The following is a 25,377-nucleotide window of genomic DNA, read 5'->3' on the forward strand; positions in this document are numbered from 1 at the left end:
CCCAATGTAGCCCAATGTAGCCCAATGTAGGCCAAAGATGCCCACCAGATGGCCACCAGAGACAAAAAAATACAAATGTAGCCTAAATATCATCCAGATGTAGCGCAAGTATAGCCCAATGATAGTATGTACCAGAGTGTTCTAAAGAACAACTAGAGCGCTAACAGTCTTACTTATAAAGTGAGACTTTTAGTTAGGAATTATCATTAAAAAAACCTTTGAAATTCACTGAAAAACCATAGGTTTCACACTAGTTATAGTTAGGAATTAGCATTTAAAAAACCTATTAAATTCACTGAAAAAACCATAGGTTTCACACCAGTTATAGTTAACTGGAAATTTTACTGACATAAAACCATTGAAATTCCCACGTTATAGTTAGCTAGACTCACTATAACTTGCGCGTGTAATGCACTGCTGATGACATCACATATTACATCACTCATGACATGGTCCGTGACATCACTCCTGAAACCTACATATTCAAATTTCAAAATATACCTACATAGGTAGCACATGTGCAGAAAGAGAAAGAAAGGTGCAGAGAGAAGCAAGGGAAGTGTAGAAAGAGGCAACAGAAGTTCAGAAAAAGGAATAAAGAAGCAGAAAAAATCAAGAGATGTGCAGAAAAAACCAACAGAGGTGGAGAAAGTGGCCTAGTTTGACTTACCTTACAACAGACTCATACAATGTAGCATAATCACTAATACTTCTCCCACAATATCTTAATTTTTCTCTTGAACGTTCACTATTATTCGTCTGCTCAGAAAGTCAACCTACCAAACATAAAACTGAAATCCTAAACATATCACTGTTGTAGGACTAACCAAGTTTGTGACTGTATGCATGCAAGTCTCTGCTTTTATCGAGTGACATGTTACATAAAAATAAACATAGACATTTTGAGTACCTCTGTTTCAAACCGCATACTCTCTAAATATGTGTACAAAAAGGTGTATGCATTTCTTTCTATTCATAATAGAGGGCACATGGGAATTCAATAGTATATTTAAGGGGCTCCATAACACCTATATACATAAGACATGTCTGGATGTGTAACTGAATGACAGAGCAGAACTGAGAACATGTTACGATCTATAGAAGAAGCTGCGCACTTTTGAAGCTACCATCTTCCGATGCATAACACATGCAAGATTACATCTACAAGTAGATATATGCCTCAATCACAAGAGCACTCAGACCTTTAAACTTGACAGCTTGCACTTCTCATTTGAGTACAAAAAGAGGGGAGAGAAGTACAGAAAGAAGCATGAGATGTACTAAAAAAAGCAAGAAGAAAGTACAAAAGATATATCAACAATGAAAAAACCAACTTTTTCTGCACTGCGCTTGACAATGCAAAGAACAGGCCAAAAGAACTCTTTAACATCATCAAACAAAACACGCCTAAGTCCTCTACTAGTCAAATCCAGGCCTCCAAAGACTTATTTGACAACTTTGCCACCTTCTTTAATGACAAAATCATCAAGATTGAACTATCACTTGACATCAACCTCCATCCTGATGGTCAAAACTTTGCCCCACAAATCAAAACTACATCTAGTTTGCGCCCCTCAAAAACCTGGAGATCCTTCGACCCCATCCCTGAAGCTGAGATTCTCAAATGAATCTCCTCCTCCAACCCCTCATCCCACATCCTCGATCCTACACCCTCCCAAATGGCCAAACATCTAAAACTCTCCCTTGCACCACTTTGGTGTGAAATCATTAACAGCTCCTTAAAAACTGGCATCATTGCAGGCTGCCTCAAAGTCAGCCAAATCACACCACTTCTGAAGAAGCCAGGCCTAGACACCAATGATCTGAACATCTTCAGACCAGTTTCCAATCTTCCCTTCCTGGCCAAAGTCCTTGAAAAATGCGTTCTGCATCAACTGAAGCAACACATTGACAATATCAATTTGCCAGACCAACACCAATTGGGCATCAGAAAAGGTTGTAGCACCGAAACCACAATCCTTAACATCGTGGATGACATCCTCAAGTCCCTTGACAAGGACCATTGCTACCTACTCATCCTCCTAGACCTGTCAGCAGCCTTTGATACAGTGGATCACAATCTTCTCATCAAGGATCTCAAAGACTGAGTAGGTGCAGACGAGGTGGTCCTTCAATGGTTCTCCTCCTTCTTTCACAATCACTCACAAAGGATAAAAATCAAATCCTTTAAATCCGACCTACTCCCCATCAACAGAGCTGTCCCCCAAGGATCAGTACTCTCCCCTCAACTGTTCAATATATACATGGAACCCCGCACCACCATTCTGAAAAAAAGCCAACATCCCCTTCCACCTATATGCAGATGACACCCAGATCTACTTGGAAACCTCCTCCATTAATGACAGTCTAAGACTCAACAATACTCTCAGAGAAGTTCAACAATGGTTATCAACTAACACGCTTAAACTCAATCGGGAAAAAAAAATGAAATCCTCCTAATCTCCAATAAAGAAGAAAACCAGCAAATTGTAGATTGGCTGAACGCAATCGATGCTCTCAATGATAATCCCACCCAGGAAAACTTGGTAAAATCTCTTGGAATCACCCTTGACCAAAGACTAACCATGAACAACCACATTAATAACTCCGCAAAGAGTGCCTTTCTCAATCTAAAGCTTCCCAATAAAATCAAAACCTACATACCTCCCATGGACCTCAAACAAGCCACCCAATCACTGGTGCTGTCTAGACTGGACTATGGAAATGCAGTCCTCTCCGGTACAGCTCTCTCTAACTTTGCGCCACTCAAAACAACTCTCAATGCGGACACGGGCAAGATGGCCGCCGTAGCATTGTAGAGGAAAGTCGCATCACAACCCCTCTCCGACCCAAGACCAGATCTAGGCATCAGATGGCCCCAAAACAGTAACATGCTGCTTATTTTACGCTGGGCAGAGGTTCAACAAGGAACACTCTGCGCGAATGTATTGGAGGAGGAGATGGCATATCGAGGAAACGAGAAACAGCAGCCATTACCCAGCAGCCTGAGCAAGGAGACGAGCCTGAAAGATGCAGGGAAATCGGGCACCATCCCGAAGGTTAAAATGCCGCCGCCGCCGTCCAAACGCTCTACACCGGCAATTTCAACAGCGACCAAAGCCCAGCAGCGGAAGATAGACAAAGCTATCGAGAAGGATAGCAAGCCAGCCAAGGACACTCGAAGTGAGGGGAATCAGGAAAAATCGTTGCGGAATTTGTCAGAGAAGAAGAAGAGAGAGAAAGACCCTACCTATAGGCAGCCGTCCGTATCAGAAGCATTTGGGGCGAAAGCAGCAGCGGGGACGCCAGGAACATCCACGGCAAGTCTGCCGACCGGAGGAGCAATCAGTAACGTCCTCGAGGACGCAAGCGGCAGCGTTGCTAGGCAACCGGAGCGCACAGACCTCACGCTTCCCGCGGTAATCTCGACAGCGATAATGGACAGCTCTGAGAAGGAGCAGGAGCGGGGGAGCCGAGGAGAATTGGAACATGCTGAAATGAGGGTGAGAGAGGCTGCTGGTGGGGCAGAGGTCCATAACACTTCACAAATGCTAAATGCACTTAAAGAGGTGGAGGCAGAGATGCTCGAGGAACAGGCTCAGTTTCGAGGAGACAAGGGAGCAAAGTGGGGAAGCCTGGTGAGTCTCGGGTCACAGAAGGGACAGACAGAAGCAGAATTCATCGAGGGGGCCGAGGGAGACAGGTCCTTCTCGGTCCCTGAAGAGTCTGAATCAACAATAGCCAGCAGTGATGAGGAAAAAGATACTTCAGATCTGAGTTTGAGCTCTGGGGAAAGTGGAGGCTACAGGGGGAGATGCACTCAGAAAAGGCGCAAGGTGGCATCAAGACGGGCAGGTTCTCTCTCTCTCGAGCATCCATAAGAAGCTATTATGGGACTACTCAGCTACGACTAGCATGTATAGAGAGGACGGTCAAGACGGGCAAGGTGAAGGGGGGAAATTGGACATTATGTTTGCTACATTGAAACAGATTCAAGCAGAAGCCAGAGAGGAAAGCCGGAGAGCTAGGCATGACACAAAAAAAATTCAAGCCTCAATCAGGAAAGTAAATAAAAAATTTGAAGAGGTCGAGGAGAGAGTTGTAGGAGTTGAAGAGAGAACTGGAAGGCTGGAAGATGAAGTCACGGACTGGCAGGCATTTAGAGTGGAGCAGACAAAGACCGTGGAGGACCTACAATGGAAGGTTGAAGACTTGGAAAACCGCCAGAGGCGAAATAATGTTAGACTCCTCGGCCTTGAGGAAGGTGTGTAGGGGCAAGATCCTAGAGGTTTCGTCATTAAGCTGCTAAAGGGGGCCTTTCCCGAGGCGCCATGGCAATGGGAGCTAGAAGTTCAGAGAGCCCATAGGTTTCCACTGTCAATAAAAAAAAGGCGGGATGGGGGCGCAGATACGCTCCCAAGGGCCATGTTGGTGTTTTTTGGAAACTTTTTAGCAAGACAAGAACTGATGGAGAAAGCCAGACCAGATTCTAGGAAATCTTTCGAAAGAATAACATTTTTCGCTAGACCTGACTTCTGCCACGTAACAGTGGAGAGGCGCTGGCGTCTTAGACAACTGATTGCTGCATTTCAGAGACAAGGGGCAGAGGCTTATCTAATGTTCCCGGCAAAGTTAAAAGTTATATCTGCCGGTCGCACAAGAATTTTCTTTTCTGAGACAAAGGCCGGGGAATTCCTGGCAGAATTAACAGAGCAAGGAGGAGCTAGGAAGAAGTAAAAGGGAAATGTACAGGGAAAAAGAGGAAGGCCTATAGGGGGGGACTGACTGGATTTCTGAGCCTGGGTCTGGGAAAAATGGTGGGTGGATTAGATTTGAGGGAAGGAGAGGGGGGGCGACACTACAAAGCTCAGTGGTCACGCATAGGTCGGTTGTGACCTATTTGCCTGTGGCAGGGGGGGTGGGGCAGCGGAGGGGGGTGGATGGGGGGTGCAAAGGGGGGGAGGTGGGGATGGTGTTGGTACAGGTGATGGTGGTTGCAGATATACAGTACAGATTTCTAAAGTATATAAGGGAGAGAGACAGCGGCTGGACAATTTCATAGTAGCAATTGGAAAGATGGTAAATTTAAGCATGAAGAAATGGCATTTAGAATAGTTACGATCAACATTTGCGGGCTAAATAATGGAGAGAAAAGGCAAAAGCTAGCTGCGCTGCTTCGATTCTGGAGAATTGATATAGTCTGCTTACAAGAGACGCATGTGGCCAGCAAAGATAAGTTTATGTTGGATCAAATGGGATTCGAGGTACTTGCCTATATAGGACAGGATGGTAGAAATAAGGGGGTGGCGATATTAGCCAGGAAAGGTGTTGCAAAAATTAAAAAGAAAAAGGAGGATCAAGATGGGAGATGGGTTTTGTTGGATATGGACACCATGGCTGGAAGGTTTACACTTGCCTCACTATATGGGTCAACTGAAGATGAACCTGAATTGATTGAATTTCTGGATGGGGAATTAGCACTGTGGCCAGAACCTGTAGTATGTTGTGGGGATTTTAATATTAACGGTTTGGATGGCCTAATTGACAGGGGTGGGGGTAGATACCAGGGGAGGAAGAGAAAGACACACAAAGCAGTACAGAACCTGGTCCGACATAATGCTCTGGTGGATATGTGGGCAGAGAAAAATCCAATAGGCACAGGAAGTACTTATTATTAAGCTCCACACAAAACGATTGTCAGACTGGACTATTTCTTCATCTCTAGCTCACTGGTGTGCAGGACCACAATAGAAAGGCTTCCCAGGATAGTGTCGGATCATAACCTGTTGGTTTTAAGTATGACAGTGGTTAAAAATAGGGACAGGACGACTAATGCATGGACATTTGAACGGGGGCTGTTGAAGGAGAAGGCATATGTTATAAGGATGCAGGAATGGATAACACAATTTTGGGATATGAACAGGTATTCGGCTTCAGCGGATATGGTATGGGACGCTTTTAAAGCTAGAGTGAGGGGAGAGAAACTAAGCTATACTATGCTAAGAAGCAAGAAGGAAAAGGAGAGGATGGAGAGGATGGAAGAGAGGATTATAAGTCTGGTGGGCTTAGAAGAGGGTCTAGTGGCAGCAATAAGTAGGCAAGAACCTATTGAACAGATCCTGTTGGACCTGGAGGTACAAAAGGCAGAGGCAGGCGTTACTCTGGTGCAAAAGGCAGCAGGGAACTACCTAGCAAAAAAAGAAAAATGCTATGAATTTAATGAGAGGGTGGGACATCTGCTGGCAATTAGGACTAGGCAAACACTAGCAGCAGGGGAAATAAAAGAAATTAAGGATAGTACAGGGACTATTGTCAATAAGGTGGAGGAGGTACAGTAAGTGTTCAGGAGGTTCTACGAAACACTATACGAGCAGGGTACAAATAATGTAGAGACAGGGATTATAGAATATTTGTCACAGGTACCGCAGATAGGGCTAAGTATAGAAGAGAGGGATAAACTAGACCTGCCGTTAACAATTTAGGAGGTAAGGGAGGCGACACTCAGTCTCCCCTCTGGTAAAGCAACAGGTCAAGATGAGATACCAGCAGACCTTTTGGGGCGTGCTAGGAATGGACATGTGGGCCATTTGCTGCATGGCACAGGGGGGCAGGGTAGTCCCAAAGTCCTGGGCTGGGGCGGATATAATAGTGATACTAAAAAAGGATAAACCTCCAATAGAAACAGGTTCATACAGGCCAATAACGCTGCTGAATGCAGATGCAGAAATATTTTCTAAATCACTGGCAAATAGGTTGAGTAAGGTTATCGAGGGGGTGGTATCCCCCACACAGCATGACGTTATCCCGGGTAAAGGGACCACCCTACATACAAGACAGATGATCACCATCCTAGACGCAGCTGAGGTTGCAGGAGACTCTGTCGCGGCTATTTTTCTGGATGCTGAGAAGGCCTTTGACAGGGTCTCCTGGGACTACCTGTGGAAAGCCATGGAATGGGCTGGTATCGGCAACGGCTATATAAAGGCAATCTAGGCACTATACAAACACCCGTCAGCTAGGATAAGAATCAATAAATCTTATACGAAGGCAGTACAGATCAGACGAGGGACTAGGCAGGAATACCCAGCCTCGCCCTTATTGTTTGCCATATACCTGGACCCGCTGTTAAGAAGGCTGACCCATAACAATAGGATACCCCCAGTTAGGCTACATGAGCAGGAATATAAACTATTTGCTTCTGCGGACGATGTAGCCCTTACAACACCAGCACCAGGGGGGGGGGCACTGATCGAAATAGAACAAGAGGCAAGGAATTTCGGGGTGATTTCAGGGTATCTCATAAACAGAGGAAAGACACAGGTAGTGCAGAATAGGTTTAAAACATTCCAGGATACGAGGGTAGTTTCAGAAGCAATGTATCTGGGAATCAGGGTGACAGCGGATTTGGAGAACTTAATAGAGATTAATATGGAACCACTTTTAGAGAAGGTCAAAAGAAATATGGAGAGAATTAATAACTTACACTTGACACTAATGGGGCGTATTAATTTGATTAAAATGGTTACTTTTCCAAATGTTTTATATATTTTTAGAGCGATTCCCTTATACTTTGATGGCACATGGTTCAATAGAATAGAAGCAACAGTGAATAGACTAATATGGGCACAGGGGAAGACACGTAGAGCATATCGATTTTGACACTACCAAGGGAGAAGGGGGGGTGGGGGGCACCTGATTTTAGACTGTATTACTGGGCGGTAGCTCTCCAATACTCTCAAGGGCTATTAGGAGGCAGTAGCCAGCATGGTGAGAGATTGGGTTGAGCCAACGTCTATGAAGCGGTTCTGGGCAAGGAGGCAGAGAATGCCTTAGTAAATACAGTGGATTATGCTTATTTTAAACACACGAGGTTCAAGACACTAAGTGCTATATATAAAATCTGGAAGGCCATTAGGACAAAGCTAGGAATTGGGAGATATAACAGATATCTGAGGCTGTATACAAATAATGATCTTCCTGCAGAGATCTTCAGGGATGCAGTTATGAAGGATTGGGATGGTAAGGGGATTAAGAAATTAGGGGACCTGTTGGATGTAAAAGGGGTGTTCCTACTGTTTCAGGATATTCAAAACAAATTCAATATACCAGGAAACAATTTTTTGAAATACTTACAAGTGAGGAGGTACTTTCATAAGAAACAGGGCTGGAAAGTTGGGTTGGCACACTGCAGGATAATGGACTATTTGGACAGTAGCTTACGTGGCACGATCAGACAATTGTATGCAGAACTATATGAATTAAAAACCGATGATAGAGAGAAATTTGCCAATAAGTGGGTGGAACAAGTAGGAGCGCATCCCGAGGCTCTACAAGCCTCATTAGACCTAGGTCGCTCTGTCTTGTGCTCGGCAACGCTACAAACTCAGCACTTTAAGACAGTCTATTCGCTGTATCATATACCTGCTAGGATTGCCCAGTGGGGGGGAGTACTGGAATAACTTGCCCACGATGTAACTCAACTAATGCCAATATCACAAATATGTTTGCACAATGCCCACAACTTTATACACAGAAATTGGCAGTCAAAGAATTTCTGGAGGGATCTCTGGGGATGAAGATACAATTAACGAATGAGTTGATAATGTTAGGGGTCATTATAGGAGATAATAGTGAATATCCAGAATTTATGTTTATGGTTACGGCAGTTTTTAGGATTATTATTGCAAGGGCCTGGATTGATAAGTCGGCACCTACATTCCAATCATGGATAGCAAGGCTTCTCTCCACATACAACTTGGAGAAAGCCATTTATGATAGGAAAGGCAGAAGGGTAAGGGCATTGGGGGGTAGGATATGGTTACCTATTGAGCAATGGAAGAATAGGGGGAAATAGAAGTAAAAAGATGTTTCTTCTTCTGTCTTTTTTTCTCTTTGTTTTTGCTTTTTCAGGTTCTTTCTTTGGTTGTGATAACTGTCAAATTTTTTGCGTATGCAATATCTGTACTGTAAAAATGCATTGGATTTATTGGAAAAATGCGGGGGGAATATTTAAAAAAAAAAAAAAAACAACTCTCAATGCTGCTGCCAGAATGGTCACTGGAGTCAAAAAATATGATCACATATCTCCTGCACTCAGTGAACTAAAATGGCTCCCAGTGGAAATGCGTGCTAGCTTCAGAACTGCCTGCCTCACACACCAGGCCCTGCACACAGGGAAACTAGAATACCTGGCCTTAAACTTAAAAAAGCCGGCCAGTCGCAAAACCTCAGGAGCTCCAACTCTCTCTTACTCATCCCCTTGTAAACACGCAAACAAAAAACTGCAGCACGTTACTTTGCAGGAAATTCACCCATAATATGAAACTCCATCCCTGTTGTTTTTAGAACTACCCCCTCCTTTGCAAAATTCAAAAGACTCCTAAAGACCTCTACCTCAACCATGCGTACCCGAACTGAAATCTGTAACTCACTAGCCTCCACTATGCAGTCACCTGACAACGTTCCTCCACTCCCTACCTCATCCCCTCTCCCTAATCCCCTCCTTGTTCATGGCAATCAGAGGAAGACTTAGCATAAGACTTTGTCCTTGTACCAAGACCTCTCTTCCTCAATGGCGCACCTCAGAAGCACGGCACAATGGAACTTTTGAACTCTTATGAACATGTGTTTATTTTTAACTCCTTCATTTGATTCTATCCTTTCTGCTGTAAAGCGCTCCAATACCTTTGGGTCTGGTCAGTGCTATATAAAACCTCTTAAAAAAAGACAGAAAGAAACAAAAGAAGTGCAAAAAGAAAAAACAGGGGTGCATCAAGAGGCAACAGTGGTGAAGAAAGAGGGAAGATAGGTAGAGAAAGAGGCAAAGGGTTGCAGAAAGAAGCAAGAGGCTGCAGAAAGAAACACAAGAAGTACATAAAGAAGGAACAGAGGTTCAGACATAGGCAAGAGGGGTGCAGAAAGAGGAAGGAGGGATGCAGAAAGAAACAAAAGAAGTACAGAAGATGAAACAGAGATGTAGAAAGACAAGAGGGAAGCAGAAAGAGGAAAGAGGGATGCAGAAGAGGCACACGGGTTGCAGAGAGAAGGGCCGAAGGTGAAGAAAGAACCAAGAGAAGTAAAGAAAGAAGATAAGAGATGCAGATGGGGGAAGTGGGGTAGAAAAAGAGGCAAGAGGTACCAAGAAAGTTGCATAAAGAAACAAAGGAAACACAGAAAGAAGGAATTGCAAAACAGAAAGAGTTAAGAGGGGAGCAGAAAGAGGGAGTAGGGGCGCAGACAATGGCACATGGGTTGTATAAATTAGGAGCAGAGGTGCAGAAAGAAGCACAAACAGTGCAGAAAGAAGGAACAGAGATGCAGAAAGAGGGATGGGTGGTGGATGGGTGGTGGAGAAAAAGTCAAGATAAGTGCAGAAAGAAGCAACAAAGATGCAAAAAAGAGGGAACAGGGGTGGAGAAAGTGTCAGAAGGGATGCAGAAAGAAGAAAGAGAGGTGCAGATAGAAACAAAAGATAAGCATAAAGAAGCAGGGCATCAGAAAGATGCAGGAGGGGTGCAGAAAGAGGAAAGAGGGTACAAAAAGAAGCACAAGTGGTACAGAAAGAAGCAAGAGAGGTATAGAAAGAAGCAAAGGTAGTGCAGAAACAAGCAAGAGGAGTGCAAAAAGATGGAAGAGGGGTGCAGAAAGATGCATGAGGGGTACAGAAAAAAGCAAGGGATGTGCAGAAAGAAACAAAAGAAGTACAGAATGAAATAACAGAGGTGCAAAAAAGGCAACAGGGTAGAAGAAAGAGGGAAGAGAGATGGAGAAAGAGGCAATAGGATGCAAAAGAAGCAAGAGAGCTGTAGAAAGAAACAAAAGTAGTACAGAAAGAAGGATCAGAGGTGCAGAAAGAGGCAAACGGGGTGTAGAACGAGGAAAAAGGGGTGCAGAAAGAAGAAAGAGGTGCATCAAAAGGCACTTCTCTTGCCTGTTTCTGAATCTGGCTTATGTCTTTGTGCACTTCTCTTGCATGCTTTTGCACCTCTATTGTTTATCTGTGCATCCGTTATTGTCTCTTTGTGCTCCTTTGTTGCCTCTTTTGTATTTCCCAAATTTTTTGTAGGTGTTTTTTTCTTTCTCTATTTCTTTTTGATGTTCCTAAACCTTTGCTTTCTTTCTCTCCTTTTCTTTCTCTTTAGCACCTTTTCTTCCTCTTTCTGTAGTGATCTTGCTTGTTTCTATAGTTTTGTTTTTTATGTTTTTAATAAGAGTATAGCAATTTAATTGTAAGCAATTGTGTATTAGTTTATTTGAATATTGCTATTTAATTAATTTAAAAGTGTTCATTCATGTAGCAAATTATTGAATCTGTTCTCTGTTTTTTAGAATGTTATTTTGTCTGGGTCACAAATTGAAGATGGCAAGAAAACATGAAAAGAGAATACAAAAAAAACTGATCTACATAAAAGTAAAAATAGTGTATTAGAAAAAGACAAAAATGTTACCAAGGATAGACTCTGTTCTGGTAAGAATACTAAATAGTTTATTAACACAGGTGTAGAGAAATTAAAGGAATCAAATAAAAGTGAAAAAAAGGAAAGGTTTACATCAAAGAAGAAAGAGAAAAGATGTGTTATAGTAAGAAAACAACAACTGCTTTAAGAAGAGAAAAGCTATTTAAAGGGATACGCACATTTATTTTTTGAAGTAGAGTATGTCGAAATGTATTAAAACATTGTGAAAAGTAAAAAAAAATCTGCAGCATATAAGAATAAGCAATACATTGAAAGAGTGGTAGATTCTCATAGTTGGGAACGCAGGGCAAAGATGCAGCTGTACATAATACAGAGGCATTGTTCATATTATTAACTCTCCACTGAAAGACTTTCATGAAGAATATGAAGATTTTCCTTTCAGGCTAAGATGAAAGGAGCTGTGTACCTTGCCTGGGGTATAGTCTACACTTGAGATATTTTTACAAAGCTTAAAAGGCAGGTATTTTAAAACAAGATCTAATTTTTGGGTTAGAATCTTTCTGTTATACTTTCTGTTACATAGGATTGAAAGCGATTGACTTGATAGGACTTCATTTTCCTTACAGCAGCTCATGTGTCTCCTATTCTAAAATAACATAACGCAGATAAATCTGACCTCAATAATTTCCACCCTATCTCCAACTGTAGTGTAGTTCCTATATTCCCAATAGGCTCTGCGCATTGGAATAGTGTATCCTGTAGTTTAGAGGTAGAACTGAAGTCGACTAGGTCTCTACTGAATATACTAGACTTAATTGTGTTAATAGATAGTTATTTCACTCAGTCAATCGTGCATGCTTCGTTTCACCTGATGTGCAGAGAAATAGAGAGACAGGCGTTTTTAATACAAGGCTTTTTAGCATAAGAAATGAACTGCTGCAATCGTAATACTTGCGGTAAAGTACCAAGCGTACAGTAGGAAGAGTATTATAAAATAATATTGTAAAAGCATGATATGGTTTCTAAGCCATAAAATACCTAAGATGCATAAACTACATACAGTAACAAGTAATGACTAAAAGTACTCAACTGGTGCTTCTAAAATTCACCTACCCCAGTGTACCTAACCTAGTTCTAGTAAAAGGGAAGAAGTAGGTGAGGTGTAGCTTAGTTTAAGTATTATTTGCCAAACATCTATTCTAAGAATTCTCTAAAGGTCTGTACCTTGGTTTAGAATGAAGGATGTCTGGTATCTCTCTCTCTCAGAACCCGATTTCCCAGCAACCCGCAAGGAAAGCCTGGAAAAACTGTAGCTGGGTTTCTCGGCAAGAGAAAAGACAGTGTCTCTCCCAGTGCGTCAGCTGGAGGGTCGGCTTCCTTCGGCACTTGCTGCTGCAGGATGTCAGGCAAGTAGATAGTCGAACTGCTCCAAACCACTGTGTCTTTGTTTGGACAAGTGTGGGCATATTTATACCTTGAAGGTGCCATGTTTGACGTATGATTGGACATGATAACGTCATTAGAGACTTGATTCTCTGAAATTAATATTCATGCAGGGGAAGTCCCTGACTGCTGAAGGCGGGTTTTTCCAAGAAATCGTTGTAGATTTTTGGAACTAGTGGAAGTAGCCAAGCCGTATTAGGACTACTTGAGCTATGTCTTAATATGGTTGTGATTTCTATGCCTATATTAGGATATGATATGTTATACCTATATAAGGGCATAGATCGGTAAAATTAAACTTGGGTCCTAAAACGCTATACAACACAACATCCCCACCCTAGCAACTTTCTGCTCACATAGAGAACTTCCAACTCCTAGAGCAGCATCAATATGGCTTCATAAAGGGCACAGTACTGAATCGACTTTCTCCCATGTTATGGATGACATATTAAAAATGCTTGACCCAAATGAATCCTGCCTCTTAATCCGCCTTGACCTTTCCTCCACATTCAATATAGTTATTCATGATAACCTCCTATCCATTCTCAAGAACAGGATGGGTTTCTCGGGTCAGGTGCTTCCATGGTTCTTGTCCTTCCTCCACCACAGATCACAAAGATTCAAGGCAAACCAATCCCTCTCCCTTCCCTCTCCAGGACTCATGGGTGTCCCCCAAGGGTCAGCCCTATCTCCTATCCTCTTCAACCTTTTATTGAAACCATTTGCTACTTCAAGAACAGTGTCTTCCATATGTATACAGCTGATACCCTTCTGTTAATTTATTCAGTCAAATCTATCGGAATTTAGCATGATCGGAAAATCCGTTCCGCTCGCGGATTTCGCAGATTTTCGGTAAATTCGCAATCCGCGAGATTTGCGAATTTCCCGCAAAATCCGCGAACGAAAATCCGCGAACGGAACAGAGTGGGTCAAAAGTTCAAGCTGACTTTTGTAACTCTTTTAGAATGGCGCCGGCAAGCTGCCAGAGCCATTCTAAAATAGTTAGAAAAGTCAGCTTCAACACGAAGCTGTAATAGATAAAGTAAAGCAGGTGATGCTCAAATTCAGTTACACAATCATTAATCACCCCAAACTTGGGGTGATTAATGATTGTGTAACTTAATTTTACCTTCAACTGGAGCACCTGCTTTACTTTATCTATTAGTGCTTCCTGTTGAAGCTATCTCCCACTTAGAGTGGCGCCGGCAAGCTGCCAGCGCCATTCTAAGTGGGGCTGAGGGCAGAAGGGCACAAAAGTGGGACAGAGGGCAGAAGGGGACAAAAAATGAGTGGGGCAGAGGGCAGAAGGGCACAGATTCCCTTCTAGACAACAAATCCCACTATAGGAAATCTAATATAGGAGAGTGGAACAATCTAAAAAAGAAAGTAAGAGATGTAGTTACCCTAGCAAAGCAGGATTCCATTATATGTGAAGAAGAATTCAGATTTCTTGTTAATAATCATCCAAAATACCAGCCCTCTATGGGCTACCGAAAGTCCATAAAGACATGAGAGACCCGCCTATGGGTCCAATAGTATCCGGAATATACTCTATCATGGAGCCGCTCAGTAAATATGTAGATCACTTTATCCGTCCTTTAGTTGAAACATTACCCTCTTATATAAAGGATACCACAGATATGATCTAAAAAGTCAAAGGTATCAATTTTAACAATGAAACCCAATGGTTAGTGTGCTTGGACATTGAGTCCTTGTACACTAACATACTCGAGCAAGACACAATAACCATGATGAGAAATATTCTGTGTGATGAAGAAGGTGATCTAACGGCACAGAATACTTTCATTGTTGATTGCATCGAGATTGTTCTTATGAACAATATTTTCCTATTTAATAAGAATTTTTTTTGTCAGATAATAGGCACGAGCATGGGAGCTACATGTGCTCCGAGCCTAGCCTGCTTATATGTTGGAAAATTTGAGGAGAAACATATTTACAATGAGGTCAGCCCTTTCTATGAAAACATCAAACACTGGTCTAGATTTATAGACAATGTGTTCTTTATCTGGGAAGGAAGTAAGAATGACATAAATGCTTTCCTGGACTGGCTTAATTGTGGAGACTGAAACCTTAAATTCACAGCCAACAAGAGTCAAGTGGCAGTTGACTTCTTGGACATTAAGATCATGGCACATGAAGGCAAGCTATGTGTGGAACTGTACGTAAAGCCCTCGGACCGGAACACACTACTCCACCATACTAGTTATCTTCTGAAAAGCCAAAAGGATGGTATCTCCCGCAGTTAGTTCATTAGAATCCGACGTAATTGTACGGATAAGACCAACTTTGAGAAACATGCTGAGAATTTGAAAACTAAATTGCTCCAAAGGGGCTAGCCAAAAAATTATTATTAGAAATGTATAAACGTGCCAAATATCAGAATAGAGAAACACTATTTGAGCCTAGAAACAGAATGCAACAATCTGAAAGCAATATTGTAATGGTGTCGGATTATAATGGTATGAGCTTTAAGCTCAAAAATCTCATTAATTAAAATTGGTCAATTTCAAACAGAAAAGGACAGAAACCTTTACCTAAACCAACTTTTTTGTATAGAAGGAACAAAACCATCCTTAATTGTTTGGTTCAAACATACAGAGAGCCCAAAAAAGGTTGCCAACTCAGTATTGATCAGAGCAAACCCATTCGTGGGAATTTGCAGTGTGGAACTTGTTCCCACTGCAAATCTATCATAAAATCTGACAAGATTGAACTTAACGGTATATCACATTGGATGAATGAACATGTTAACTGCAGAACATCCAATGTATTATACCTATTAATATGCCTTGTCAAAAGGGTTACATTCGGGAAACTGGCCGAGAGATGCGATTACGTCTATCAGAACACAGATCAGCCCTCAAAAATCAAAAGAAAAATAACCCCTTAGTTGAACATTGGGTAACAGAAAACCACAAACAAGATGAACTTAAATGGTTCATAGCCGAAAAAAATAAGAACATATACTCAAGGCCTGAACAGCAGAGAAGAATGGGAAAGACTGGTTAGGTAGTACCTAGTTGTCTGCAAATATATACATCAGATAAATTTCACTAATTAATAGAAGAAGTAAAAAAATCAGGAAACCACAAGGGATACATGTGATGTAACTTGGGGATTCGATGTACAACGCTGATGTTGTTAAACTGTAAAATTGTTAAAATTGAGTAAAGTGATCCTTTCCTATGTACTATTTAGCACTATAGACCAAATGTATTCTATTTATTATAATCATTATGCTTTATGAGGCACTGGGAATATTACTCCTCTCTACGAAAAAGTTGATTACAATGAATCTGCTAACAAAACTAAAGGTATTGTACAAAATGCCAATTATGAAAAAGCTTGAGTGTGATCTTTAATCCCATGTTTTTCTTTGAATACATGAATGTACCACTGATCTGAAAATATCTTTTTTATTCTAGCAAAAATTCAATTTGTTTATATATATGTTTAGTGTAATGCACTCTGCACTGGATGTAATGTGATCACTCGAAATAGGTCTGAGTTAATCATATATTCGTGCACTATACCGATAATAACCAGTAGGATAAATGGACGTTCTCGCTAAATTTGGGTGCTTGTATTTTACTAGTCTGGAGAGATTGGGATTCGTATTAGACCCAAAAACTATTTTCAAAAAAAACTTCAAAAAAACTACAATAATGGTGGGTCCTACGTTACGACACGACTGGCAATTTGTTACTATCTACCAAATGTAGTGAAAGTGTTCGTTATTCAAAACTATCTTGTTTCATTTGTTTGCATAAGTATATATATAAGTATTACCGCTGTCAGAATGTTACTAAGAGTGTGTCAGGTATTTTGCACTTTAAAATTACTAAAATTGTGGACATTTTATCGCAATTCGATTAATAGAATAAAATTATCGCGGAAAATCACCGCTGATGGTAGCTCAGAACTAAAACCCAAACTGTTACTTTGATTACCATATACATGTATATAAAAAGTGACAGTGCAAAAGAAGCAATCGATTTTTATAATTAGGTGAACTCGCGAATATGGGTTTCAGTTTACGTAAGTCCGTTTTCTAATGTAGACCACAATTTCTAAAAAATCTAAAAAACTACAATCATGGCGCCCACATTGGACTTAATACGGCTTTATAGAACACATGTGTTTTGAATCGTCCTTAAATTGTAACCGCATCCGGTATAAAAGGTGAAGGCTCGGTGCAGTATCTTAACTGACACAGGCAACCAGGGAGACTGGGCAGGCGGAGCGTTCGTTTCCATGAGAGGTAAGAGGAATCCGAATTAAAATAACCAAAGGGGGTTTGCTTATTGATATAGCCCCTTTTTCCTAGCCGCCCGCTAATATGTTTGTAATTTAAGCATCCAACTCCACATTTGTGCGCCTACATTACTTTCCTTAAACATAGTGAATTGACTCTAACATTTATAAATGATCGATGTCATTCACAGAACCAATTCAAAAATGTGAGCTCTATTGGAAACCAGAAGGGTATTCACCCATCTCTGGATTATAATTCATATTATACATTATATCAGGAAGGAGCAGTGGATTTAATTGCTCATTTCCTACTTGAGGATTATAAACATTTGTGGAATATGTAATATTCACAAAACTAATCAGGAACTTATATGTATATATTAACTTAAGAACTGTATAATACCTATAATATATACTGTTTATCTAGACGCTGCTGATCGCCTCAATTAATAAAGAGGAAAGATCTATGTGCGACCCCGTGAAGAACATAGGACCACATTTTACCAAATTGTAAAACCGAAGCAACAAAACTAAAAGTTTGAAAGAGTACAGCCAATGCCACGGACTGTTTCTGCGCAAATTATAAGTAAGCGACAATGTTAAATTTCCCGTTTCACTAAACACTCAATTCAACAATTGTTTACTGAATTCTAAAACAACACTTTATGTACAGATTCTCTGACGATATAGCAGGGAGGAGGAGTCTCTATACTCACTACAACTCCTGGATCAATTCTGGTACCGCAAAATAAAATTGCCTTAAATGTATGATACTGTTAAGTCTTTTTCCCCGACAGCTCAAAAATTAAAACTCCTACATACATTGTAAACTAACAAATGTTATGTATCTATTTTTAGAAAGAAGATGTTTTAAAATAGTCCTGAGGAAGGTGTTCCAAACAACGAAGCACCGAAACACGTCGACAAACTTTTTAAATTGTATCATTTGATTGTTTTTATTATGTATTGTAGTGAGTTATGATAAATTTTGCGGATATATGTAAAATGTTGTTTTGAAAAAAATCTATATGATTTTGTTTTTAATGAATTGTCTATTCTGAGTATATGAAAAACCCTTATTTAAAATAATAAAAAACATTTAGATACATCAAATGTTATGTTTTGACTCAAATGAAATGTATGGCGGGCTGGGATATAATTGACCAAGGCAAATGTCATTGTTTACTTAAAATTGCAATACACAGAAAGGAATTCTCTTTTTGGTTGTGATATTTCCCGGTCCTTTCTGGGTTAAGTACAGAAACAAGTGGTACAGAGGGCAGATCGGCATAAAAAACAAGAGGGTGGCAGTGATTAAGCAGGCAAAAAAAAAACAGCGAAATTGCAAAGCGCCTCGCAAACACCCGCGAACACGCAAAAATAAAAAAATCCGCGAATTCGCGCATTTTGCGGATTGCCAATTCACAAATCCGCAAATTTGCGAATTACCAATTCGCAAAATTCACCCATGCTTAATCGGAATCACCATGGACAAGCACCAGAATATGCAAATTCACATCTGCAATGTGTGTAAGGGAGCTAACCATTTCTTGAGGACACTTAGAAATATCAAACCATTCCTTCCACATTCTGATTTCAAGCAGTGCTATGCTTTGTTGCCTTCCCAAATACACGAGGCTCCAATAAGGGCATCACTGAATGCTGCGGCTAGACTGGTTACATGCACCAAATGAAACAAGCACATCTCACCTGTCCTAAAATCTCTCAAATGGTTGCCCTACGAAGCTCGAATTCAGTTAATGAGTGACGTTCTCATGCACAAAACCCTGCATTTCACAACTCCCAGGTATCCATGGTAAAAGCTTGAACTATCCCGTGGTGGTAGATCCTCAAGAAGCACTAACACTCTCCTTTTGAATCCACTTATCCTTAGCAAAAAAAAAAAAAAAAACTTGTCACTGAGCTTTCTCTGGAACTCACTTCCACTGGAAGTTCGCAGAATTTCCTCAATGACTGCTTTCAAACTGGAAGCTAAAAGATTCCTAATGAATACATTCTTACCTTAATTGGGCCAGGATCAGCTGCCTGAAGTCATTGATCCTACAGTATCCATTAGTAGAAAAACCCTGAGGTCATTTTGACTATTCTGATCCCTGACAAAAATCAACAACCTGCTCCACTGTAAATCTGGTGTTGAAGCACACTCAAATGCACTAGGCAATATGGGTGAGAACCCTTTGATGTAGCATGCAACTAACTAGTGTTAGTGGGTAAGAGTTCCTTTAGTAGGAGTAGTTACTCATCTGACCCAGTGGTTAAACAGGTTTACAGTTTCAAACTCTTTCTTCATCACTCTGATATACAGTATTAGCCCAAAGAAAGGAAGCACTTTAGAGAAGATAGGTCTCATAACATGAACGAACAAATAGTGGCAGTAAATATGAAGTCAATACCAGTTGCATGTTGACAGTATAATCTGTGCTATCTAATCCGAATAAGAAATATTCGACAATTTGGGGTATTACTTGATTAAGAATATAAGATTATTTGAAACACTCTTGGTAAAGAAAAGCTGAATTGGAAAGATATACATGAAGAATAAGGACATCATTGAAGATGTTCATATTTTACAATAATCTAATGCTCCTAGAAATTGTATTCTGAGCACAATAGTAGGGTAGTTGGATGTTCTCCAAATCCCTTGTGTCAGTGAAATAAATGGAAGGAAAGAAAAGGTAAAACTGTAGAAAGAGAAGAATGGCAGTGATAAAGAATTTATAATTGGGCTTAATGCAAGGACAAGAAAGTTTCACGAGTGCATTTAAAAAATCTTTTTAAAAGGCCATCGAGTGAATGATAACAGACTGTATCACTACACCCAAGCTGACATTATAAAACGCAGGGACCATTCTAGAATACCTAAATCATATTGAACTAATATTTATCTACAATTTCATACATCTCTGTAATTTAAAAAATGAAAAATGGCATGTTGGTTAAATAGACCTAGGACCTGATTACGAGTTTGCTGCTGTTGCTTCGGGCCGCCACGCCAGTGCCCTGCTGCAACATCTCTGAACCCATAGTCAGCCTTCCTGCCGCATTTGGACTGGAATGCAGGCCGGGCAATCCTACACCAGCTGACCCATGGTGGTGCCTTTCTAAGCTTCATAGACGCGCATTACAAAGGCACTGCTCTGGTAGCGCCTCTGACCGTTCTTGCATGGATCAAAATATACAAAGTTGTGCATTTCATTGCCTGCAGGAATAGGGGGTACATGCAGACAGGGGGTTAACCCTTGTGCTTCCTGTGTTCACCGCCATCCACAGCAACACATGGAGGCTCACTGTCATAAAAAGAGTAACAGTGAGGATACTCGTAGTATGCTTGGCAGTGTCAGAGCAGCACTACCAGTATATTACAGCCTCACACCGCTATGCCACTGCCACAGGATCAGGATCTCCTTGTGGTGGTGGATGTCCCACCGCTGTAGCTACACTTCAGCAGGTATACTGTCCGTCTGGAGGGACTGACATCACAGGTGTGGACAGACCCATTTTCCGCCAAACTTGTAATTAGGCCCCTATTTGCCTTGTGATTGTCAAAATATACTGGCTGAATATTGGGGACACGATATGCGTTCAAATGCATTCTATTGGTAGGCATTACAACATAGGTACATTTCCAAAGGGTTTAGAAGGTTGTTGCGTACTTTGCATGTAAGTATTTTTCTTTTCATTATGAAGATGGAAGTAATCCAATGTTTGCCTGTGTGTATGTGGGTTTTCATAATGAATGCACACTGTTTAAATAATGTTTAGCAATCACAAGTTATTTTACAACCAATAAATACATTAATTTGTGGTCATTCATTTATTACAACTGAGTTGATGTAATAAAACTAAATCAAATCAAATAAAAATTGAACATTCTCAAAGTAGTAATGTATAAAAATTAAAAAAATCCATGATTATTTATAAATTTTATTTTGGGGGATTCAGGGGTGGATTATATTTGATTTTAAGGGTTTTACGGGTCTGTCACTTATTACAGAGTTGTTAGAGTTTTTCAGAGTTCATGGATAGGTTGTGATTAGTGGTAGTAATTGCATTTTACTTCAGTAAGTGCTAGTCCCTAAATGTCAACTCTTTGCACAGTTTTGTGTCATATATTTTCAGATCAGCACACAGTGTTTACTTAAGCTTGTAAACAGTTCCTGCTTGGCATGGCGCAATGGAATTTATTTTCAATTACCTAATATTTACAGGGTGAAGAAACATCTTATGATTCTCAAAACAGAGACAAAAGGTGAAGAAGAAAGAACAAAATCTGAATATGCAACAGGTATAAACATGGTCTTGAAATTCACTAAATTAACCTGTGCTTAACCCTGGGGAGCTTGGCACAAAAACAGTCAGGCTTAACTTAAAGGCAACATGCAAAGTATTTATGCAGCACACAAACAGCAATAAAATGAAAATACAACACAAAAAGGATCACAAGCTAATTAATAAACATAGAGTACAGTTTAATGAATTATTTGAAACTATGTGGTCACAAATCTGATCAGGACCAGAGTAATTAATTTTCAAAGTTTTTAGTGAAATCTAGATTATAAATGTTCAAAGTGCAAACCAGGGACATCTAGTTGCACAAGACCATGATGGAACCCAGAAGTCGATTGGACCCAGTCAGTGCTTACATTTGGGGAAAGGTGCAGGAATACCTGAGAAAGGACACCTTCCTTGCACTTAATCAATCATTAATGGCATTGTGCTCTTTCTGTGTGTGCTTTAGAATGCAGCACACATAGAAAAAGCAAAAAAGAGGAGCGATCAAAGTATTTCTCCTCAGTTTGCCGTTCTGTCGCCTGCTCTTGCAGTTCAAGTGTTTTTGACTCTGCTTCGGATTTACATCTCCCTGTAAATCTGGGGCAGCATCAAAAAGCAACGCCCAGAGCAACACCCACTGCACGCCCCTTTCATGCAGCTACCCACGTGAAAGGTCGCCATACTTACAAAGCAGCTTCAAGCCGCACCAAGCGACGCTCAGTTTGCGCTATTGGCTTGGGCCCCCTTTTGTCAAAATTATATAAAATATATGGTTTAAGAAATTAATTAATTTAATTCTAGATATTACATTGTATACATTATATTTTTACAATGTATGATTTTTCATTTAAATGTGTATATTTTCAATCTGGAGATAAAGTTTATTTCCATGGTCAAATAATCAACAAGAGCATACCTGTCTTAAGATGTCAGGCATTCTTTGCATATATCTGTTAACTCACATGCTCATGTGCAAACGTTTTCAAATCATTTCATACATATAACCTTATAAATGTGCAATTTTCTATGTAGTTGTTTATCAGTGTTTAGATTATTTCAATATTATTTTCTGTCTAACTTATGTTGTGTAATTATTGATTAAAAGTATATTTTAGATGAACAGAGATATGGCTTTCAGTTCAAATTGCACAATTCTAGTGTGAAGGAAGGGCACTAGAGCGCGGGCTAGCAAGATAGCTGCACATCAGTGAGGCTCCTGCAACGCAGGATGACTATACAGCATTATCCTGCACCTGGAAATCTTGTGTAAGACTTAAAAAGGTGAGAGCAGCTAGAGATGGTGGGGTGAAGCGGCGGAACCAGTCAGGTGTGACTTGCAAAAGCAGCATGCTCTAATTCTGGAGCTGGGCAGCTAAGGAGCTCTGCAGCAACCCATGGTAGGCGAAGACGAGCAGCAGAAAAAACACACAAGAGAAGAAGCAACGGGCTCCTGATTGGGGATAAAAGCAAGAAGTGTAGCTGAGGGGGCAACTTACGGTTGCAACGGGTGCCGAAGGCCGGTGCGACTCCACATATCCCACACCACTGAGGAGGTATGGAGGCATGGGAGTGAGACAAGGTACCTGGCTGACAGGCTTGGTAAACACTCTTCAGCTGACTGAATATTAGTGGGAGACAAACAGCGGGGGCCTTCTCCCCACCATTGAGCCGACCAACAGGAGCACACTGTGCAGAAGTGCTCAGCGGGACAGAGCAGAGGCTGGGAGGCACCCAGGATCATTGAAGCACATGGAGACGCTATTACAATGACCACGTTGTTAGTAGTTCAGTTCATAATCTTTATTCGATTGTAAAATTTACAATCATAAAAGTTCATTTTTAAAATCACATAATTAAAACGGATACAGATCATTATCAGAGGCAATCAATAACACAATAAACAGTACAATATATCAGGCAATAGGGCAAGGGAAGTATATGATTAAAAATATAAATAACTGTGGTCTTAAAAATCACCAGTGCACATTTTTTACATCATGATTAGCCGTCCATGCTTTTCCTAAAGCAGATGGCTTTTTTTAAAAAATTACAAATAAACAGGGTACAGTCAATATTCAATAATTGTAAGTAGTAAAGTGCGGGTTTAATTTGTGTGAAGCTCAATTTTTTAAGACATGGTTTAAGATAAAGATTCCGTGGGGTAGAGTAGTAAGGACAGATAAAAAGGAAGTGTGCCAGATCTTGAGGAGACTTCCCGTCGCAGCCACAAGCTGGCAACACATCGCCCCGCTGAGCGCCACTTGGGAATGCAAGTAGGAGATGGAAGAGGTCAAGACGGAACCTTATTAAAAGGAACCGTTCATAGCTGGACATGGGCCATGTCAGATAAGGTTCTATTTGCAAGCATGTTTTTAGCAATAGATGTTTCCTGACACTGACCTTCTGTGTCTCAGCCTCTTCCCTATCGGAACATCTTAACAAAACTATAGCATTCTTAACCAGGTTCACATCAGATTTTCTGATTGTATTTGGGGCATAAAACAAATCACATCGGCCTATTGTCGTTAGGCTATCCTTTATATACTTTACCCACGGTACCTTAAATCTCCCGTCTAACTGTAGAGCTTCTTTCAGTAGGGCATGTGTTAGTGGAATTTCATTGTTTAACCAACATTTCAACCAACATAAAACCGGATTTATTGCTATTCTGTCTCCAAGAAAGGGGACCCCCAGCTCCTCGTGTACTGAGTAATTCCCAATACCCCGGGGCAGTCTCAAGATCTTTTTTAAGAAGTTATTTTCTGCGACCTCTAGGTCTTTAACCTTGCGATAGCCCCAGAGCTCGCTCCCATAACAGGCAATAGCAACGCTTTTTGCCTGGTACAGTTTAAGCTGTGCGGCCAACGGGCAATTGCCGATCTTTTTTGCAAAGCCAAGGATGGCCGCATTGACCCTTGTAATTTCACCCTTCTTTTTAGAGACTGCTGGCCCCCATGATAACTTTTGGTCTATCAGGACCCCGAGGTAAGAGAAGGAGTTGGTTGAAGGAATTTTTTCCCCATTTAAACTGAAGTGACCAGGTTTCAGAGTGCCCTTACCTGCTTTCATAACGAAAGACTTGGAGTTGTTTATACTTAAACCACGTGACTCCATGAATTCGTGGAAGGAGTTTAAAAGTTTCTGGAGGCCGTTTGCTGTTCTAGAGATAAGAACAGCATCATCGGCGTAAAGTAGAACAGGTACCCCTCTGCGCTCGACTAAGGGGTAATCTGCTTCAACCAATAAAAGTGATTCCTCCAGTTCATTAATATATAAATTAAATAAGAATGGGGCCAAGATGCATCCTTGTCGGACACCCCGATTTATGTTAAATTCATCCGTTACCTTAAGGTCTAGAGAGTAACGGACGTTCGCCCTAGTGTCTGTATGCAGATCAGCGAGGAAGTTAACTAAGTTCCTCTCTATACCCATTCTGAGCAAGGTGGCCCATAATAGGCTTCTGTCTACGCAGTCGAACGCGGACGACAGGTCCATAAAGGCCATGTAGACGGTACCTTGTCTTGCCAATGTGTACTTGCTTAGGATAAGGTATAGGTTCAGACACTGCGTGATGGTTGAGTGATCCGGTCTAAACCCATATTGTATGGGTGAAAGGATTTTATTTTCCTTGGCCCAGGAAGATAACCTATTAAGAATTACTCCCCCCACCACTTTGACTACTGAATTCAGTAAAGAAATTGGCCTGTAACATAACGGGCTACTGCGATCACCCTTCTTAAAAATGGGGACTATAGTCGAGAGACCCCAAATTCTTGGGCAGCCAGTTGTCACCGCTGCGTTTATTACAGCCGTAAGAACCGGGGCCCAAAACGGGATACTGGACTTAAACAGGTCCGGTGGTAAACCATCCGGGCCCGGGGCCTTGTTGGTAGTTAGACCCTGTATACCCCTAACAGTCTCTTGTACTGTGAAGCACAATGGGGTCGCA

The sequence above is a fragment of the Lissotriton vulgaris genome, chromosome 4_1 (genome assembly GCF_964263255.1).
Source record: "Lissotriton vulgaris chromosome 4_1, aLisVul1.2, whole genome shotgun sequence".
NCBI lineage: Eukaryota > Metazoa > Chordata > Amphibia > Caudata > Salamandridae > Lissotriton > Lissotriton vulgaris.